Below are 23,751 nucleotides of genomic sequence, written 5' to 3' on the forward strand. Positions count from 1 at the left end.
TGAAGAACAAAGAGTCCAGGCGAATTCTCCAGCACTGATAACATATTAGGTTCAGTTATTTGGGTTCTATAAAGTAACGTAAGATTTTTTTCCTGTCGAAATCCACGAAAGTAAGCTGTAATCAAGGTCTTGAAACGAGACTGGATAGATTATGTTGAGTTTATACAGAGTTCATAATCTCAAAGAGAAGTAGATCAACTCCACCTACACTTTGAGGGTGTAATAGATATTTGTGAGTACTAATAGGTTCTGACGATTTTCTATGTTTCTTGCTGTAAAATAATTCCCATAATTCCTTATAAGGAATGAATTCAACCCTGTTATTAACACTCAGTGATCGAAAGAGAGTGGTTTATCTGTTACAGGAACCTAGCAAATGGATACTAATAGGTTCTGATACCAAAAAGGTGACGGATGAAAGCTCATTCCGCAGAAAGTGATATCAAAAAGGAATGAGGGATCCCTTATTGTTAATATAAAGTGAATCGGTTTCTTTGCGGGACTAGTCTCGTGTTTCGAACACATTTCTATAAGCAACCCTAACCCAAGAATATAATATACTAACATAATAGCTAATAATACTCGATCAATTTGTTTTAGACTTACATTAATCTCCTGTCGGACAGCGAATGCTCAACTGAAACGAAAAGACAAAAAATAAATAATTAATTGAAGTCGGCCATGCATGAACAAAAGTATTAATCGGAGTACAATCATTGGTTAGGTAATAAATTGAAATTCAACACGGACGCGCTTCAGCGAACGACTTAAAACACAATACAGAAATTAACCGTTACACATTTATAATGAATACGAAATTATGAAATCTTAATACGCCGCGAAATTAAAAGGGCTAAAGCAACTCAGCTCTTCGGCGCGGCGCGACGTGAGTGCGGATTAAGGCAGTAGACATAGAGCATATGTGGCAGGCCGGAGAGTGGGTAATACATTACAATAACAATGTGAAGAATATGCGGAGAGCAAATGTAATGGAAACATGGAACGTCTGGAATACACGCAAAAGTGATGCTTAAGTACTTAAGTACCCGAGTATCAAATGAAACAGCGCCAACAATGATTTGCTGTCTGTTTTTTCACAAACACAATTCTCCTCATCCATATGTAATCCCAAGTCAAAGCAGATATTGCCACATAACTCAAAAGCGAACAGCAACGCCGTCGGCCGGCCGAGAGATAGACAGACAAACAGAGAGAAGTGTCGAAGTGCCTCGAGGCGCAACAAGCGACGAGACAAGCAAAGCAGAGCAGAGCAGAGAGCGTGGGAGCTTGTGAGAGGGAGGGTGGGAACGCGTGGACCATCAGAGATGGTTGTTTTTCCGAATGATAAGCCGACGCGTTTGTCAGTGTTTATGTTGTGGCGCCTTCAAATAGGCTACGTGTACGCCAAAAGCCACATGTGGGCGATAATGAATTTATGATATTTATGTTTTTAGTTTTCGACAGGCAACATCAACAACGTGTAGCTCATAATTTATATTGCGAACAAGCGCGACACACATGTTGTGTTGAGTGTACTTTACCTAGAATTATTTGAGAATTATATTTCGACTGAGATACAGAGAGCCTCAAGCAATTAAATACTAGTGCGAAGAAATAATGAAATCTTCTGCTAAGAACACACCTGAGGTTGCTGTTGTTGTTGTAAATATGTATATGTTTGTACAAGAAAAGGCGTGTGGGAGCGTGAATCAGCGCAATGCCTTCCGAAGTGTGAAGCATACCAACAACTATAGCAGGCGTTAAGGTTCAAAAAACGCTAAATTGATTGCCAAAGCGTCTCTACAAGCACGTATACTTCATTTTATGGTGCCTTGAATGGCCAATAAAAGATTATTATCATTAAGAAATAATAATTATAAATAGGAATTGGTGAAACGAGCGAGGAAGCTAAAGAAATGCGCTTTGAAATAAACGATAAAAAGTGTAAGGAATTTGAAAAATAATCCGAAATTAAATTTATTAATGATTTGAGGTAGGAAATTATATACAAAAATGTGATAATGATAGACGAATATGTTAAAAATATATATTTATTATAGTTTAAGGAAATAAAGAGTTAAAAAATTGCAAAAGTGAAAAATAAACGAAAAATTTATTAATTTTTAAAAATTATTTTTATTTAATAATTATAAAATTGTAATTATTTTTTATTATTATTATTTTTTTAATCTCAATCTATTTTTACTTTTATTGAGTTTTTTAATAATTTTTGAAATGTGAAAATATTAAAAAAAAAAACAAAATTTTTTTTTTATAAAATTTTTTTTCTTTTATAAAAATGAAAAAAAAAAATTATTTAAGAATTATATTAAATTATTATTATATGATATTAAAAATATAAAATTATAAAAAATATATAAAAAATAATCATAAAAATTATTATTTCAAAAATTATAAAAAAATATATAAAAAATAATCATAAAAATTATAAAAAAAGAATTATAAAAAATAAAAAAAAACCAAGAATTAATGAAAAATTACAACAAATATTATGAAAATATCTCAGCCAAAGAAATAATTAAAATTATTATTTTTTAGTTATTTTCATTTGAAGTGAATGATATTTTGTTAATTTGAATAATTATTCAATAAATTAAAAAAAAAAATAAAAATAATAACAAAAAAAAAATTAAAAACAATAAATAAATATCATTTATGTAGAAAAAAATTGCATGAATAATCAAAATTAATGTTTGTTTGTATACAGAAAAAATAGTTTATATGAAGCAGCAGCTTAAAACTCTTATCTAAAGCTGTAAATTCTATTCTAAAAAAAAATTACAAAAATTTTAAACTCTTATCTAAAGCTATTAATTTAAAAAAAAAAAATAAATTTCAAATATTTGAATACACTTGCCTTGATCAATGCCTGACTCACAATATGATTTAATTATTTACAAAAAAATTCAATGAAAACCTATCAGCATAATGACAAACGAACAGAGAGGTCATAAACGCATGGCTAAAATTGTAGTGTTCCGAAGTCGATACTTTTGATTAATGATTTAAAATTTAATTTTTTCAACAGCGGAGGTGTAGAAAACAAATTGTTGAACAAATTCGAAGTTATCGGCATTTGTGTAAATTCAAGCTTGTTTCTAATTAAATGCTTAGAAGGAAATTATAATTTTTTTAATATAAAAAAAAATTAAAATTTTTTATGAAATATATTTTTTTTTTATTTTTTTATTTGATAAGCTTAAGCTTTATTTTATGATTAGTGTTTTTTATCGCTGCTTTGCTTAGTAATTATTTTTCGAATGCTTTTATCAGCATAATGAAATCTCTCGACAGCCTCATTTGAAATTGTATTTGTTGTTTTTTTTTGTATTTTTGTGTAGGCGTTTTTATACCTATTCTGTACAATTATGAACAATTATTTCTACATTACTTCAGAAAAGTTATAATGCTTTGACAAAAACAAAAATAAAAACCAAAACCTGCAAACGCAGAATGATGGATTATTTGACATTGTGTGGCAGTGTTTGGTCAAACATATCCGGGTGATTATTCAGACAAGATTATCATTATTATTGCTATAAGTACGAAGGTGTGTAATAAGAATTCTTACAAAATCTCATTCAATATTTCAATCAATGACAAAATGTATACACGGTTGGAATAATCTATTGAATTGATTGAACAGGTGATGAAGGCGAGATAAGAGTATTTGTAAGCGGAAGTGGTAAGGGTAGATAAAAATAGAGGAAAATATACAAATAAACAAATCGTGGGGAAAAAATTAATTGTTACAACAAAAATTGATTATAAATAGTTTTTAATAAAAAATTTAAATTTTTAAAAAATATATAGAAAAAAATATGTTTTTAAATTAAAATTAATAATAAATTTTTTTACGAAGTAAAATTTTGAAATATAAAACATATTTTTTCAAAAGCAAAAAAAAAAAATAAAAAAAATATTTTCAAGAAAAATTAAAAAAAAAAATAAAAAAAAATATTTTCAAGAAAAATTAAAAAAAAAAATTTCAAAAAATATTTTTAAAAATGTGCAAAAAATGTTATGCTTTTCCTCTTTCTTATTTATTTTTTTTATTTTTTAATATTTTTTTTAATTTTTTTTATATATTTTTAAAATAGTACTGAGCACATCTAAAATATACTTAAATTTTAAATAAACACTACCATATCAACGCAGCGTCCAAAATTTAGGCAAATAATTATTTGAAATTGTTGACGTAACCGACCAAAAAACAGAAGCTTCCGGCAACCGATTGATAAATATGTATATAGTCGGGTGAGTTTAGCTAAATGTGTGGCCATAAATTTGATGGTAAATACAATACTAAAATATAAATGAATACACGCATGGCTGCACAGCATCATAAAAAGCAGATTGTGGCTGTAAAATTGATTATAATAAAATTTTGGATTTTTTTTTTTCATAAATTAAAAAGGCAAATTTACACTTTAATATGCTAAAAAATTATAATTTATATATATATTAATATAATATTTTTCCCCTAGTTTGCATTAAACTTTTTTTTTAATTTTGAATATTTTAACAAAAAATAAATATTAAATTTGAAAATTAAAAATTAAAAAAATGTTATTAAAATTAAATTTATTTTGGAATTTTTTTTTCATAAATTAAAAAGGCAAATTTACACTTTAATATGCTAAAAAATTATAATTTTTCAAATATTAAAAAAAATATTTTTTCTCCCTAGTTTGCATTAAACTTTTTTTTTTTAATTTTCAATATTTTAACAAAAAATAAATATTAAATTTGAAAATTAAAAATTAAAAAAATTACAATTAAATTTATTTTGGAATTTTTTTATTACAAATTAAAAAAAATTGAAATATGAAAAAAATTTTATAATTAATTTAGAATAAATAATTATATATTTTTTTTTTTGACTTCAGATAGATTTTTAATACTTTTTTTATAAAATTATTAAATTAAATTTTTTTTCAAATTTGAAAATTTTAAAATTTAATCTACCAGAAAAAAAAATTGTATCACAGTTCAAATGAAAAAGATATAGAAAATCTATTCCATCAATTTGCAAACATTTTGGTCCAACAGATAAATGTTTTTAGTATTTAATCAATTAATGTTTTCCCTTAAACACCAGCAATATTTTTTTCCATCGAGACCTTCGCGCATTTTTTTCAATTCTCCTTAAAAAAAGTAATCTTTACCCACTATTGCATAACGACCTTCACGCAATTGAACGATTGTCGATTCACATAACAGTAAAAATTTGCCAATTCGCTGTACAAATGCGCATATAAATTCCAAACAAAAGAAGATAATAAGCTGATGAAGCCAACGTGTAAATAAGCAGGCAAACGAATCGCCAAACGAGCATGACGAACAATAAATAATATTTATCAGATAAATAATTGGAAATAATATGAGTGAGAATAAAAATAATTAAAAAAACAACAACAGAGAATAATACGGATAAAGCAGATAAGCGGATTGTTTTCGAAATTTAATTGGAAACGGTTTCATTGTGTTTAGAAATTAAATTTTTATAACAAGAAATAGTTTCAGTTTAGTTTTAAAATTAATCTAAAAACGAAAAGTGTTGAAATAATCAATTTAATAAAAAAAAATTTAACAAAACCAGTCTATTTTAAAAGCTTTCCACATACGGTTTGCTCTCTTGCTCAGTTTTCATTCTCTCTCTCATTAAATGTCCACTGTCTCTCACTTACTCAGCCAATAGGTATGCAGTATTGCTCTTTTGCCTTGTTTTGTAGCTTCTTTTGTATTCATTCTGAGCTTTAGCAAGCTTTTTTGGTTAGCTATGTAAATTATGCATATAATTCTCAATAGGTTCATAAGAGGCATATACAATTCAGAAGTAGGGTTCCTCATCATATTTATGAAAGTTGTTGGTAATGGTTGGTTGGTATGAAAGATTTTAGGTATGAAATGAACTGCTAGTTCGAAAATTAGACCTAGACTTAATTTTAAGGTAATTCTTAAGAGCTTTCAAAGCTTCGCAGCTTTTCTAAAACATAACAAATAGAAAAGAAACATTAATTAGGATTTTCGACAGTAATATTAAGCGTTTTAGAATGGCATTAGAAGCTTTTTTCGATATTGAGACTTATATGGAGCTTTAAAAGCTTTTACAAGCTCTTTTTTTCCGTGTTATTAGAACTAAGGCTATGATAATGTTTAGTACTTTTTTGTACATGTTTAGGAAAGATTTTTTTTACAATACTTCTACTAGAAGAAACAAGTTCTTTTCAATTTGAGGTAAAAAGTATAATTGAATGAAAAATATATATTTTTTGTATACAAAATTAATATTTTTATCGCCTCGCTGTTTATTTGTCTACATTTTTATAATGCTATACAGCGTGCTTGGCATAAAAAAGCAGTTTCTGCGACTTCAAGCATAAAATAGAAAATTTAATGTAAACAAGTGAACATCAAAAATGTGCGTATGAAATGTACAAATATATGAAAAGCAAAAACAAAAAAAAATATTATAAACAAATAATTGGCATGCCTGATGAGCCATTGTAAAACAATAGTGAAGCTAAAATAGTAATTATAAAAGTGATATCATCAAAGCGCCAAGGAAAAGGTTAAAAGAATTAAAAAAAAAATCAGCAAAAACCATATAATTTAAATTTGATGTATTAGCAATGTTCTGAAAATATTTTGAGCATAAATTTATCAACGTAAAAATATTAAAAAAAGATAAAGAAAAATTATGGTAATTAAGCTGAGTTATTTAGTAATGCCCTCGGAAGTCTGGAGTCCAACAATGAAACGCCGTAAAAATGTCTGCGGTTGGCGTAACACACACTAAATTGTTGTCTATGAAAAATTTACTGCTATCTACAACACAACAACGCATTTCGCTTTGTTTTTGGTGTCTAGATGCTATCACAGCATGGATTATCATCATACTCAGCCCATAAATGCGACGCAATAAGCACCTTTGTCGACAGGCGCTTACACAATATAGGTAAACGAAAGCTTCTGAAAGGTTAGATATACAGATGCACAGGCACTGTGATTTAACGGCAGAAGCATTAACAATTGCCAACTTGATTAGTTAATTGCTTTATCTAGCACCCCGATCGCGTAAATGATGACGAAGAGTGTGTGAGTGAATGAGTAAGGTAGAGATACGATTGCCAACTCATCGCATTGTTTATGACAGACACTAAAATTTTATACTTTATTGTAGACTGTCTAACAATGTAAAGTTAATAAAAGTTATAAACAAAGCTTAGAAAATAATTAAAAACAAAAACAACAACAATAGAAGGCTGCTTAGAAAAACAAACATACATATAATTAACTAGAAGTTACGTCAATATTTGGCTGAGTAATGAATCTTTTTTCCTGATTTTTTTTTTATTTTTTTATAATTCTTTTTTTTTTGCATTTTTGTTGTCGATTTTGCGTTTTAGTCTTTTCCAGAGAATCGCAGCGCCCATCAAAATCTATTATATAACTATTTTGTGTTAATCATCATTTATTTATAGAAATTTACATGCGAGTCTATGCTGCGAATTTTAATGATGGCTAATGAAAGGTCGCAAAAGCAAAAACAACAACTGGTATTGAACTCAGCTGGGAGTTCAAGTTAAGTTCAAGTCTGGTGGATATAATTAAAAAAAGAGGAAAGAAGTTGTACTAAATGAAAGGTAGACGTCTTGGAGACACGTGGATTATGCACGAGAAGGAGAAACAACTAAGAAGAAAGATAGTGAAAAGACGAAATATAGGAAAATGTTAAAAAAATACTAAAGGCTGTCGAGTGCTTTGAATGATAATGAAAGAGGTTTTCATTCTAGTAGAGATCGGCGCTCAACAGGTTATAATAAACTTAAGACTCTTCCTCGAGCATATTTCACTCATCTGGTACTTAGCAAAAACGCTTGAGAATACAAAAAGAGAGAAAGAGAAGAAGAGAGAGGGCGAGTGAGAAAATATAGAGCGAGTGACAAATATGGAGCGAGTGAAAGCTAGAGCGCGAATGAAATATAGAGTGAGAGAGCTCGAAAACTCGCTAAGTTAAGACAAAAAATATCCATAATTTCCTGAGACGACACGAACGACACATACTCTGGGCATTTTATCGTTCTAAAATCTATTTTTTCTCAACGATCTCTGTGGAAATCATCTAAAAAATCTCGTTATTTATGCTTGAAAGCCGATTATGTCAAAAAACGAGGCTTCACGAGACCAGCATCTCAAATTTTCGTACACTTGAGATCGAAATTGTTTGCTGATACTTAAGACTTTCATAGAGAAGGGACAAATCAAAGGATCTTTTCACTTATTTTATATACTGTTGAAGAGCTAAAGGTCTGCTTCTCTGTAGAAATTAAATATTTCTTGGCGCTTTAGATTTGAAAATGCGCTCCTTGACTGAAAGATATGTATATTATAGATTTTGTTTCTCAACTTTCAACATTCAAATTTGCTTCAGCAAAAACAATTCCTTTCTTCTTATTTCAAGATTATTACTATTATCCATTTTATAAGCTCCCAGCAATTCAAATAAATTTCGAATTGAATTGCCACAATTTGTATGGAGCACTCAATAATCGAAGCAATCAAATTATATTTCCTTACATAAGAGCGAGTTAATAAAATATGCGACCCTTCAAATCTACAGGAAATGCATAAAAGGTGTGTGTATGCCTTTATGCATCAATATATTTCTTGCCATAATTACAGACTTAAAGTGTTGCCTGGCAATAAATACAAATATATTTAGTTATCGATAACCAATCACGCACACAGATACTAACACATTTACAATGAAACGCAGTAAAAATACTTATTATTTTGCTTTTCGCAATTTTTGTCTGCACTTAACACGTTCTTCCATGTTTTCCACACTTTCAACGTCGTATTTTTTATCAATATGTATGTATGTATATTTATGTGTGTCTGTGCGTGCAAGTTGCATATAAAACGGTTCAAGAATTTCAGTAATTCTTGTAACCCCTTTGTGGCAGCTTTTCTCCTCAGCGAAGGGTGTAAAGTACGCTCTAAGCGATGGCCTGTGGTTTTGCAGCGTGTTTGTGTGTTTGAGCGGCAGGCAACACCTTTGGTATGCGTCGCATATGAATGCGAGTTTTTAAATTACAGAAGCGATAAAAACGGAATTGGCAAAAGTGAAGGGGAGGTACACAGGTGGTATGGCGGAAAATAGCCGCTAGGAAAATTGGAGAATGAGCCAGCATTTCATAGGAGGTTGTTCGCAAGTCCTCAGTGGAGTAGTCGAGTTCAAAGTGAGCTTGCCAAAAGAGGTTTTTGCTACACGGCTTGGAATGGCATTTCGTCTATGTACAGAGAGGGTCTCATAGACTGATTTGGAGGCGAAGTCGACCACACAAAGACTCGGATCACAAGCCAGTACTTTGTTTCTAGCGAACGCGGTTATGGAATATGAGAGAGAGCTCTAGATTCCAACTTAGATTTCTCGACAGAATTACAAAATCAAATTGTGTCAATAATAGTTCCTATATCTCTTAGGAGCTCAACAGAGCACAGATCGAGTCGAGATCAGGCAGATCCAATAATATCTCCTATACATATCAGTTTTCTAAGGTCTTGACGACTACTAGTTTTTCTCATATGACCTCAACAGAGCGAGTTGCGATCGGACAAAACGAAGCTTAAACGGGTTTTAGAGAAGCTAAAGATCAGTACGTCGATATTTGGACATCTGTTAGTTGGATCAAATCAAGTAACTCCCTTTCTGGTCATTTCCTAGTTACCTCTTTGCAATAATCGTTACTCATGCCAAGTCTATTAGTGCCTGTACTGTTCCGTACTGCCGTTTTTACAGCGCCGACGTGTGATTTGTTGGAGTTGGAGTTGGAGTTGGCTCGGTGGTTGAAACTGGTGAATGCGTTTTTGATTTTTAACACATCAAAGCGTCTGTAACCATATGGAAAGGGATTTTAAAGTGTAAATATGTGGTATAAATGTGCCACCGGTTCGAAATTGTTTTTCGGGGAAATCACTAAAAAGTGGTAGCGAGATCAGAGCTGGGTAGCAATTTACTTTGAAGTTAAAAAATTAACCTAAAAATATTATTATCCAAAACAATTAAACTCTAAAAATGCTATTTAAAATATTCTGTCTCGAGGCCTTTTCAGAAAAACTCAAGTATCTTAAATCTAAAAAACAGCAACTCTCCTCTACCCTCCATCAACATTACACAAATCCTCACAGCCGTTGATGAATCAGCTGAAATCCTTCAAATGCCAAAATCTGCGCTAGCGCTTTTGTACTAAGCAGCATATTGCTGTCACTCTTGCTTAGCGATGTCTGCGTCACTTCCGCCTCATTTACGCGGCGATTTGTTGCAACCCCAGTGAAGGCGAGTACCTGAGGGTAGCCAGGACATGCTGTTGCTGTTGCTACTGCCACTCAGCAAGCTGCAAATTGATTATATGCGATTATTTTCAAGTGTCAGTAAATCGTAAACAAAGGCATGATATATGACAGTAGCCGCAGCGAACCCCTCTAACAGCAATAGAAAAAAAGAAAACAAACAATCCAAAAAAAGAAGCAATTGCAACTGGGGACGGCACAACAAATCGCCGAGCAACTTAAAGCGCAGTGAAAAACGTCGTTGAAAGCTTCCAAGTTAGCGATGCTGCAAGCAGAGTTGCATTCTTTACGGTAAATATGCCGCGAAACAACATCAGTTAAGCTGAAAAAGCTGCTGGAAAAAGCAAATAACACAAAAAAGTTCGCAATGTAAATTGCAGCATACATTTAGGACGCCAAACTTGAGACAACAACCGTTGTTCAGTGTCCAGTTGCATTTTTTCTGTGCACTTCAAACGTTTACAAACAATGTTTGTTGTTGGTGAGTGAACGCTTTAAACACGGTTAGATGAGTTGGCGAATATTGCACGCAATCAGTAAAGCGGCCAAGCGGTACGCTCACAGCCTGGAGGTATGCTATGCTAAGGCGCAGAGATATGAGCTAAAGGGCAGAGAGTGACCAGAGGCAGCTAAATGGTCGTAGAAAACTGTAAGAATGAATGTGTAAAAGCGCAGTTTGAACGATGTGTGTGTTTTGGGGCATATACATATTATATGTATACAGGGTGTTACAAATTATTATTTTTGATTATTTTCCTTCTTTTGAACAAAAATAGTTTGTTTAAGAAGGAAAAGTACTTTAAAGGCTCAGTAATATAAAAAATAATATTCTTAATACTTTGGGAGTGCAAAATATATACAGTGTGGTACAAAAATATTAACAAATTAAGTTTGAGAAAAAATTAAAAAAAAAAATGTTTGACTGTGTTCGAATAACTTTTTAAAATATATTTCTCTTGCTTTAATTTCATATTTTTCTTTGAAAAGAGAATTGAACTAGATTAAAATTTATGTTTAGTTTACACACCCTCTGAATGGTTTTCTGCTCAATGTCCTGCAGCATTCCAGCTCCTGCTGCTGCTGCTACTAATAAATCCATGTCAATTGGCAGCCCGCGTCGGCGCTTTGTTCCAACTACAATAATTCAAATCACACACGCTATCCTCCGTACCTACCCTACTCTCAGCCCTTCCCTTCTCGATTGCCAGCGCATTCCATTGTTTCTATTATTGTTGTATTGTCTCTCGTTCGCTCGCTCTCGAAATGATTAAAATGCAACAGACACGGCAGGAAGCGCTGCCAGCTGTTGGCCAAATGTGCCTAACAAAGGCACGCTGCAATGAGCTGCTCTTGTTCACACACTTAATCATATGATTCCCTACACTCACATTCAAATATACTGAAATATATAGACACGCACAATTTATTTAGTCATATGCACTTAATTATGCTTGCCTACTGTTGCCCGTTTGGGTAATTGAATTTGAATAGCATTGCAGGGTCAATTTTATTGTCTTTTCCCCCCCGAAAATGTAACGAAAATTTGTTTCGCAGTAAATATGAAATTAATGATGCGATGCGCATGTTGAGTTTGATTAGGCTAAATGTATCATATGTAACTACGGGAAATTAGAAACTGTTGGATATTCTTTGGTAAAAATGTATACAGTTTTCAATGAAATTTCTGGAAAATGTGAAAGCTTCAGTGAATATATATAGTCAAGGTCTCATTATCTACCAAAATGCCTTTAAAAGTTTGCCAAAAAGTCCAACTTCCACTAATAACGTAACGATTTCGAATGGACTTTCTGTGGAAAAAATAGTAATAGTAATTTTTGCTTCTATTTGTTCAATTTAAGAAACAATTTCGGTTCTAAAAGCTTACGTAGACAAACTTCTTTTTCTAAAATCTTTCCTAGGTACGAAAATATATTATTTGGGAGATTAATTTGCTTATACTAGATGAAAAATCTAGTTTTAATTTCGAAAGCCTTTACGGAGCCAGAAAAAAAATACATACGATGGAACATGGAAATTAACAGTGAAAGTTTCAAAAAAGAGCAGGTGAAAGCTTTACACACCAAAAGCTCTGTACAAGATTTTTGGAAATAAAACAAAATAGAAATTTTCACAAAATAGATTTTTACCGAAAGCTTTAATATTATCGAAAGCTTTCATAAGTCTGAAAGCTTTTATGGTGAAAGCTCTATTAAAAAGAAAAAATCGTAAATAAGTCCAAATATGTAAAATATTATATCTCAAAAGGCTAACCGTTATGAAAGCTATTATTATAAAAGTGAAAGCTTCATGAAATACAAAAAATTTAAACAAAATATGCACGCACAAAACATAATTTCATGAAAAGTGTACGATAGCGAATAAAAGCATCTGCAAAAGTGAAATCTGAATATGTGAAAGCTCTCTTCGTCGAAGAAAATTCTTTCAAAGTATGCTCAAAATTAAATTTAAGAATTGTAATATTTTTAGGTTTTAACAAACCTACATTCGCAGCTAATTAACACTCCCACACTTGAGTGAAATTTCTATTCCGGAATAAACCACCCCGAAAAATTAGACTGACAAAAGTCAAATAAATCACAAAGTCAACTTGAAGTGCTTCCCTCTTGCCATCACACTTGACATTTAATATTCCCTTTCACACTTTTTATTTCTATTTGTTGATTTTCGTCAGCACATGTTTTTTGACGCCAAACAATACTAAAGTGACAGTCAAATGCCGCGCGGTAACATCCGGGTCAAACCCACACCAACACCTACTCCCTGCCGCCGCCGCCCACAAAACACATTTTGAACGGTATAACTTTTAACTTCAGGCACATTTTAGTTACTCGCACTCACATGTGTTGTTGTTGTTGGCACGTTTTTAATTATGCCACTCCGGGACTGCGAGAGCATCCAGAATAAAACCGAAAAATGTATGAAAGCCAAACTCAAATAAAACAACAACAACGACGAAAATAAATAAATAAATAGGTCTTTGATTTTGTTTATATGCCGTTGTTGTTTTTGCATACACATGTGCGGTTACGAGCATGTGCTTTTTAATATGCGCACACGCACACACATACATACACTCAGTTGTTTTCAAAAATCTTTCAAATTTACGAAAGTTCTCTGTTCTTTTTGCTACCGCTGAATAAAAATGCCAAAATAAATAAACGAAGCGTGTTTTTAGGCGCTAAAGCGGCTGCCAAGCGCACTGCAACATATGTGTGGACATGAAGCGGCTTTTAGGATTTTCATATGAAATTGTGGTTGAATGGCTGTGTGAGTGCGCTCAAGTGCGCTGGAGGACGGTGAAGTGGCGTGTGGAGTGCGCGTTGTACTTTAGAGTGCTTTGTGATTATTAGGCGAGCGGCTTAAATTGAGTTGGAGTGGGATAGAGTGTTGTTGGTAATAACACGGCGTATTTTTAGGTATTTTTTAAAAGCTTTGAGAACGAATATGGAAAGCAAGAATAAAATTAAAAAATAAAATTAAAAGTAAAAAAAAATTAAAAAATAAAAAAAAACAAAAAAATTAGAAAATAAAAATAAATGTAAAATAAATTAAAAAAATTAAAAATAAAAATAAATGTATTATAAAATAAAATAAAAAATAAAAGTAAATTTATTAATAAACAAAAATAAATTAATTAAAAAAATTAAAATAAATTAATTTAAAAAAATATATACTTAAAAAAAATATAAATAAAAAAAATAAAAAATAATAAATAAAAATATATTTAAAAAAAAGTAAAAAAAATAAATTTATTAAAAAATAAAAATAAGTTTAAGAAAATATATACTTAAATAAAAATAAATAAACATATATTTAAAAAATATGTAAAAAAAATTAATTAATTAAAAAATAAAAATAAAGTAAAAAAAATAAAAATAGAAAAATTAATTAATAAATTATTTAATCAAAAAAATTTAAAAATTGTAGAAATTATTTAAACAATAAATTTTAAAACTAATAAAATAATTAAAAATTGTACAAATTACAAAAAAAAAACGTTTATACTTAATACTCTTTTTTAATAAAAATTTTTAACAACAGAAAAATAAGGAAATTATAGAAACATAATTTTTTACACTAAGTTTATCAACAGGCACTTTAAAATTTCAAAATTAAATTTTCTCGAAGCAAAAACAACACCCAACTCATTTTAATCAAAATTGTTATCCCACCTCCAGCTTTTCAATCTCCCCTCTGTTGCCACTACAAAAGCCCGCTGAAAGTCCTCATGCACTTAGCCTCGCACCTTTCATCATTTTTAATAATTTTTTCGACAACATAAAGCCAATTATTCGCCGCATACCGCAGCGTACATCAAAGCAAATACACATAACAACAAAAAACATTTAAAAAATATTAAAATAAAATTCTCGGTGACAAGCTGTTGGAAATGCAGAGCTACCACACCCACATACACCAAACAACTTTCATTCAACCAAATTTCATACTTTCCGCAAGCCTTTTTCATTAAAAATGTTTTTTTTTTTCGTGAAAGTTTCACCTGTGCCACCCCCGCGGAAAATGCGTCAACCAATAAAGGTGGCACAAAGTGCGAAATAAAACCCGCGCTGCAGAGAGTATTTCAAAAAAATCTAAATAAAAATACGGCAACCATCGCTCCACCGCTAGTTGTCCCGCGGCACATTTTTTTATCGCATGCAATTTATTAAACGCAGCAAATATTTCGAGTGTCGTTATAAAAGCATTTTTCGCTTATTTTTAGTGCCACATTTCGCTGGCATTTTTGGTTTCTTTTTCCCTCGGATAATTTTTCGGCATGGCAATCCGCGCGCGTTGCCAGCTGTTTGGTGTGGTATTCTCACAGCAAAGCCGTGGCCGACGCCGCCGCCGGAAATATTTATTACATTGAAAATTGTCAAACTTTGCCAGCAATACATTTGTTGTTGTTGTTACTTGCTTAACGCGTTAAAACCGTCGCGAATTAGTTGCGTATTTATTGTTATTGTTGTATATTGTTGCATACTTCTGGCGCATAAAAAATGATTGCCGGTAGTTTGTAAAGATTTGCTTTTGAAATTTTCTCTAATAAAAACGTCTTAAAATTAGCCAAAGTGGATTAGGAAATAGCTGTGAAGTTGGGCAAATAAATTCCAAGCTACGTGTACATAGCTGCGAGCGCATATTTTTATGGCAAAAGTTGTTGAGGCTTGCCTAATATTCGACAAAAATAAAAATTAAAGAATTAACGGTAATATTACAACTCATAAAATGTATAAATTTTAATGGCGGTCGCTTTAAATAATTTTCACGGATGATAATGAGGCAAACAAATTTATTTGTGTTGTTAGAGTTTGCAGAAAGTGTGAGAGCTGAGGAAATAATATAAAAGAGGTATAGATTTAGGCGCTTAGATCTTCTGGGAAAGTTCTACATGATAAAACATAATTTAGAAAGAAAGCTTTTAATCAATAAAGTGTTAGAATTGATACTGATTAGTTAAAACTGCTTCAAAGTACTCATATTTAATTCAGTGAAATCATAGTTTTAGGCGCTTAATAATAATTGATAATCACAAAGCAACAGCGAACTAATGAATATACTTTAATTGAGCTATATTGTATGTAGCAGTATAAGAAACATAGAAATTTCAGCAATAAACTATGTTAAACTCTGACCAAGCATACATTTAGGAGCAATACAATCTCTTTTTCTTTTGAGAATCCGTCGTTGATCATTAAAAGCTCTTGAATTAAGTAAAACTCAGTACAAAAGCTGGAGAACATCAGAAATAAGTTAGATCTAATATAGAAATAATGATTTAGAGCTTCTGGTAGCATACTTTAAGGAGTCTCAAATATATTTGAACTACTTATACACGCAATGATTGTTGAAATGTATTGTTATCACACCCAAATGAGTATAGGCAGAATAGAAGTTGCAAAAATTAAGTAAAATGTACTGAAATAATTAAATGAAAATTCCGGGAAGCATACTTTTAGGAGCTAAATATAAAAATTGACTTTACGAGGTCATAATTGAGTTATAGACAAGTACTTGAGTAAGAAATTTGTTCAAAATTAACAGAAAACCCATTTAACAATGAGGCAAGCATACCTTTAGGCGTCGGAACATTTTAGGGTTTCGAAGTCCAACCTAGAGCTTTATAATATCTCTAACAATTGTATAAAAAAATTTACCGACTTTTTGAATGTATTTTCATAGACTTTCTCATTCTTTATCTCTCATTTACATTTAAAAATTCTTAATGCCTCTTTATCTGTTTCTTTCTTTTATCCTTCGAAAAATTTATTACACATTCACCGAACTCAATCACATACAGCGCACATTATCGAGGTTGAATTTCAAAAAAGAAAAAAAAAAATAAATAAATAAATTTCATGCTATTTACAAATTTACTAACTAATCTACCACAGGGATCAAGTCGAAGGCTCAAAAAGCGAGCAGAGGTTAAAGGTCACTGCGGGTGTAAAGCAAATTATTGGTTTAATGGAAAATAGAAAGAGTGAAAGAAAGAAAAGGAAAATAATGAAGCAGAAATAAGGTAATAGAAAGATTTTCGAATATTTCTTTTTGAGAGGAAAGAAGCGGCGGAGGTGGGGACTAATATAAATTACAACGTAAATCTTTGATAATGCAAGTCAAACATATTGCCTACAAGCGCCGCAAAAGCTACAATGAGCTGAAAAATAACTAGAAAAATGCTTAAAATAATAACAACAACAACAAAATCGGTAAAAACAGGAATAACAACAAGAAGAGCATCGAATATATTGAATAGCGATTCTTGAGCTACAATGAGCTGAAAAGTAGTAAGAAAAATGGTAAAATAATCAACAACAACACTAACAACAGATATTTTAGGGCTCATTCACTTTTCTTATGACCCAAGCAAGCTCACTACCAGCTTATGGGAATTCAGTAATTTTTATTACTATTCCATATATTGTTTTTATTTTAGTTAACCGTTATGCATGTAACGGTTTTGCCTACACAATACCCCAGTGTATGAAGCACACTCATAGAGAAGCTGATGCCAATACCCACAAGCGCAGTGGGCACAGCAGCCAAAAAGGACTCAAGTGAGTCCGCACATACATAAAAAACACACACACCCCCGCCACCGGAGCGTAATAAAGAAAAACTGTAAAGCATTTATACTAAATGAAAATCGTTGTGTTAAGTGAAAATGAAATAACAAAGCAACTTAAGCAGCGCAACAATAAGGCTACTCGTCCTACTTGATGCTGTGGCATGCGGCCCAGTGGCAACCTAAGGGCAACTGCGTAAATATCCCAGTGACCCTGAGTGCCGTTTGGGTTGACTTGCAATCTATTTGAGGGCAACAAAAAAAAAAAAAAAGCAAGAAAAGATAACAAACACTAGCACATGTGAAGGCATGCATACTTACATATACATATGGGAGTATAAATATGTGAGTTTAAGTATGTACGTATGGCAATCATGTGTGTGTGTGTGCGTTTGTGATTTTTACATTTCGCTAGAGAATTATTGAAAATGCACATAAATGAAAATTTCTTGACCCACGAACTCAAAGCATGGCGCACAGCCCATAGTACACACACAGAGAAAGTGAGAGGGAGTGGGATAAGAGAAATTGTGCGATAAGGGACTAGAAAAATATGCCGTAAGAAAATTGTGTGTGTCCATAGAAATCAACGAGCCACATATAAGTTAAATATCAAGTTCATTTTTCAAACAAAAACCAAAAAAAGTAGGCTCAAGTAGCCGTATGACTGGCAGGCAAGCATACTTTGAGGCGCACATACAAGCAAAGCGGCTTCAATATTTAAATACAGTAAGCAAATGTTGATTTTTTTGGTTCTGATATACTTATATGTATGTATGTACATTTTTTGATTTCTCATTTTATATTACAGCAAAAGAAGTATGTGTTGTTGTTGTACTATATGCATACATAAGTATATACACATAAGTTATTACGAGCGCTTGGAACCTTCGTAGTCCCAAGTAGCTGCGTATATACTCAAGTAAGTCGTTTGTAGAAAGTCAAAATTTACTTTTTATGAACACAATGAAATATTTATTTATTTTTCAAAAGGGATAACACACAGTGAATGGGCATATTTTGTTAACTGGATTGCTTGTGCGCTGAGGTGCCTCAATATATTTTCTGCTTTTCTTTATAGAGTGTTTGCGCAAGTGTTTATGCTTTTTGGCAGTTAAAGATATTGTAAATAGATTTGATTGTAATTTTTATGGTATTTCAAAGATATTACCGGTCGATACTATTTATATAAAAAGGAAATTGTGATGTGTTGCTGAGATTAATAGAAAAATATGATAGTTTTGGGGCTATACTAGAGATCATAACATAAAAAAGTATATTCTTAATCGAAATAAAATTGAAAAAGTCATAAATCATCGTCGAATCTTCTACTTAAACCAATTCTAGGGGCTTATTGAACTCACCGACTCGGAGAAAATAAATAAAGGAATAGCCAACTATGCTCTTGTAGCCCTTACAACGCGCAGTTTTATGGCATAAAACCCCTTCAGCACTTTATAGAAATTTCAAACAGAAAACAAATGAGATGTAGAATCGATCTTAACAAAAATTAGAAAAAATCAACGACTTAAAAAAAAAAAATTAAAAGTTATCAAAATAAAAAAGTTTCGAAAAAATTTCAAAATTTTGTTTTTTCAATTTTTTTTTTTTCACAAATACATAAAAAAATATTTTTATATTTTCAAAAAAAAAAAAAACAAGAAAAATAATTAAAATCATTGTTTAAAAAAACTCAATTAAAATTGTTAAAAATTAGAAAAATCAACATTTAAAAAAGTCAAAGTTATCAAAATAAGAAAGTTTCGAAAAAATTTTAAAACTTTGCTTTTTTAAATTTTTTTCTTAAGTTTTTTGATTCTTTTTTTAAATTTTTAATTCATGTCAAATTTCAAAACTTTGATTCTTCAAAAAAAAATTAAAAACATTTTCATATTTACAAAAAAATTAAAAATAATTAAAATCATTCTTCAAAAAACTCTGTAAAAATGTTGAAAAATTAGAAAAATCCACAATATAAAAAAAATTAAAAGTTATCAAAATAAAAAAGTTTCGAAAAAATTTCAAAACTTTGATTTTTCAATTTTTTTCCAAAATATATAAAAGGAACATTTTAATATATAACAAAAAATAAAAAAAAATACTCACTAAACCCAACAATTTTAAGTAATTTACTACCTCATATCATCCTTTCATCCACAAGTGGAAATTAACTCGTTGTACTTTACAACATAGGAAACATCCACCCCTTTCCGCCTTCTACACTTTTCCTTTTCACTGCTTGTCATCACTTGCATTTTTCTATAATTGTTTTTGTTTTGTGATTTTTTTCCTCGCCACCAAACTGTGCGCTGACCCAAATTCCAACAGCGAGTCAAGTCAAACTCATTCTCATATACACAAGGAGTGTATATGCAAAAGCAGACAAATAACTGTGCGAATGCACACAGGCGAACGTGCCAAGCAGCGCACACACCGCCCGCCTCTCGCTTCGTCTACTCCCGCCGCGCGCAGTTGGAAATTCCTTGCTGCGCTGCCAGCGCGTAAACAAACAGGCGCTCAGCTAGCGAATGAGCTAACAAACAAATAGTGAACTGCAGTGAAATGTAGTCAAAATGTTATGCAAATGTGCAACAAAAGCGCTGAAAAAGAAAATATTCAAATAATTGCTGGAGTGCGAGTGAGTGTGTGTGGCTATGTGAGTGAGTGAGAGTTGTACAAAATAGTTTCGACTGCATTTGAGTTAGGGTTCTTTGGCTGTTTGACTGCAAACACATAAATGTGAAAATATAAATTGAAATTAAATTAGAAATGGCACAGTTGGCTGGAGTCGTGTGATGGCAAACAATGCGGAGAAAGGCCGCAAACGTTGCCTGTGCGAGACAGCAGCTGCGCAGGCGTGCGGATTTTGGTGGGAACCAAAGAATGTGTGCATTTACTGCAGAAAGTCGCTAATTTAACTTATAAATATTGAAAATTGGGCAAGCTATGGCTGTCGCCTGGGGATATGCTACGATTTTTGAGAAAATGATTGGAAATATTACTTTAATCGGAAAAATTGCGAAATAAGCGTAACATTTAGCTAAATTGTGGTAAATAATTTTATACAGATCTTCAGATATAAGATATCAATAGAAAAAATATTTTCCAGCGCCTGGAGGTAGGCAATATGTTTTGAAATTATTTACTAAAGTGGTTTTTGACACTTGATTAGCAAATATATAGAAAAAACCATATTCTATAAGGCCTCAGCGAAACCAAAAAAAAAAAAAAAATGAAATTAAAATTTTGTATTAAAATTTTTAAATTTTTTATAATTTTTTTTTCAAAAACATAAAAAATTAATATTTAAATCATTGTATTGCTTTACGTTTGTCAATATATTCAAAATAAACAAAACTTTGCAAATTATCAATTTTTGAAGCTTTTTTCAGCCAAACAGTAGACTTAATTTTTTCCCAATTTTTGAAAATGCGGCATAATTTTAAAGTATTATCAGTCTTTGAAGCTTTTTCAGCCAAAAAGTAGACTTAATTTTTTCCCAATTTTTGAAAATGCGACATAATTTTTAAATTATTATCAAACTGAAGATTTTTCAGCCACAATTTTTGTCCCAATTTTTGGAAATGCGGCATAATTTTTGTTTCATAGATATGAAATTAAAAGTTTATGAATCAATTTCATTGTTGTGGCATTGATATTTAAAAAAACGACAATATTTGGTGAACTAGACTATTTTTAGTGAAATCATAGCCTAAAACTAGGCTACGTTTTTCATTATATGTAAAGTTTCGGTGTAAATATCATAAAATCAATATTAAAAATATATATATTTTTGACATATATTCTTTAGAAACTGTAATCTTTGAGATAATGGCTTTATAATTCTCTCACATCCTTAAAGTAGGTTTTAATTTCGTGTTGACAGTGGAAATTTAATTATATGCTTAGTAAATATTAATATGACTTCAAATTTAATGTTAAAAATTTATTTTAAAAATTCCAAAAACCCAAAATTTTCAAAAAATGCAAATTCAAAGATTTTCGAAAAAATTTATAATATTTTTTAATTGATTTTTTTATTTAATTTACCATTATGAAAATGTTTAAACTTCTTTTCACGCAAAACAAAGTATTCAGCTAAAGCAACTGGTCTAGCGCCTTAAGATATGCTAAAGTTTTTCAAAATACAAAGGCAAATCAAATTTTAAGCACGATATCATAAATTTTTAGCTTGTTTACATTTTTTTTTATTAAAATTAGATTTCTAACTATACTTTCTTCATTTTTTACCTTTCAAAAATTCTAAACTTATTCTTCCCTGTCACAACCTGTTTGAAAGTCACGCACCCAACACACACCACCCACTCAATTGAACTCGCACTTGTTGCTTTGTTGTAGCCTTTCAAGCAATACGAGCACTTGAAATCTATTTTCATTTCACTTGATTATTGTGCAGTCTACGCTTCACTTAACTTGATACACTTTTCATTATGCTGTTGCTTGCAGTTGAGATCGACACACAATAAATACATTTTCCTCAAACACTTGAGACACTCTACTCTTTTTTACTTTTAACCCACTCACGAGGGCCCTTCTCCGCTTCCGCTGGCGTAAAGATTTCACTATGTTACAATATTCAATTGTTCTACGGATTATTGCGAGTTATACTCTTCCATAACAACATCTTCTTCTTCTGCCTCGTTTTTATTTGTTTATTTGTTTGCCGCTGCTGCTGCATGACCCAGAAATCAAAGTTGATCGACTTTTGTGTGTTGCATGGCGTTCATTCACATGTCGCGTGTGTTGCTAGGCAGCCTGCCTTCTCTGCGTCTTCACAACTCACGCGCAATTGAGTTACAATTTTATATTATTCTTTAATTTCTGTGAGCTTAACTCCCTCCACGCTCCGCACTCACGTTTCCCCTACACTTTTGACTGCCTTTTTGAACGCTGCTTGATCTTTTCACATTTTTTCTTTTCATGATTCTTCTTGTGTAAATTTGTCTATTTGTTCTGCATGGAAATTTTGTGTGATCTTTTACAAGCGTTGCTTTTATTGTATTTTTCTCTTTTTCATCTAGTGTGAATTGTTTGGCCGTCGCTTCGCTTTCAAGCTTGCCGCCGCATTCACACGCTTTTTGTTGTCGCAGAGTTGCTGTTGTTGTTGCCTGCATTAAATGTCAATTACGGCGCGCTCACGCATTGCCTTTGTCACGTGATTCACCGTTAAATATTGCAAAGACCTATTCATCGTAAATATTCTGATGTTATCTTTGGTAAGCGTTTGTGAGTGGCACAAAAAATAGTTCTTTAAAAGTTGGCGATTGACTTGAGCGGTTTAAGAATAGTAGTGAAGGGCATTTGAAAGTTACAGATAGTTTAGTTAATGTTTGAATATTTAATGCTTCGTTAAAAATAAATAAAATGAAATAAAAAAAAAAAATAAATTAAATTAAATTTAAAATTTAAACAAAAAAAATTAAAGTTAAAATAAAAAAGTAAAAAAAAATTATCAAAAAAATAAAATAGAAAAAAATTAAATTATATAATATAAAATTTTTTAACAAAAAAAATTAAATTTAAAATAAAAAAGTAAAAAAAAATTATCAGAGAATTAAAGTATAAAAAAATTAAAAAAATATAAATAACAAATAAAATATAAGAGTGCAATAAAAATTTAGTTTTTATGTTTATATAAAAAATATTTGAATTTCAGAATTTTTTGAGTAAAACCAGTTAATTTTTTTTTTAATTTTTGTAAAATATATTATTATACGTGCGATTAATTAAAAACAAAAAAACGGTTTAAAAAACCAAATATTAATTAAATTTTTTTTTATATTTTCTTAAGAATGTAAAAAATTCTGAATTCCAAATATTCGATTTCAGATTTTTTTTAATTTTTATAAAATATATTATTGTACGTGTGATTAATAAAAAAACACAGTTTAAAAAAACCAAATTTATTTTTGTTTTTCAATTAATTTTTTTTTTTGATATTTTTTTAAGAATGTAAAAAAATTTGAATTTTGAAATTTAAATTTTGACATTTTTTAATTCACAAAAATTTTGTTTGTCGTTCATAACAGTTTTGTGAAAAACTTTAATATTTAAGGAATTTTCCAATTAAAATATTTTTATTTTCTCATTTTGTATATTTTTCAAGTTTTCGATAATTTAAAATTATAAATATTTTTTCTATCATTTTAATTTATTTTCGCAAGTACAATAGCCTCTTAAGGACTTTTTTAGTTTTCTCCCAAATTTACAATATTTTAATATTCTTATTCCACTGACCCCCACCTCCAACACAAACTGCA

At 30.7% G+C, this 23,751-nt stretch overlaps 1 non-coding gene across 1 annotated transcript in view; it reads right to left on the reverse strand.

Annotated features, from left to right (window-relative positions):
- LOC105208726 (uncharacterized) overlaps positions 1-23,751 on the reverse strand; it is a 111,026-nt gene that overhangs the window by 26,786 nt on the left and 60,489 nt on the right. The window contains exon 4 of the transcript XR_008471211.1: positions 607-637. This is a non-coding gene — a transcript (uncharacterized LOC105208726). The remainder of the gene's footprint in view (positions 1-606; positions 638-23,751) is intronic.

This window comes from Zeugodacus cucurbitae, chromosome 5 (assembly GCF_028554725.1).
Source record: "Zeugodacus cucurbitae isolate PBARC_wt_2022May chromosome 5, idZeuCucr1.2, whole genome shotgun sequence".
Lineage (NCBI taxonomy): Eukaryota > Metazoa > Arthropoda > Insecta > Diptera > Tephritidae > Zeugodacus > Zeugodacus cucurbitae.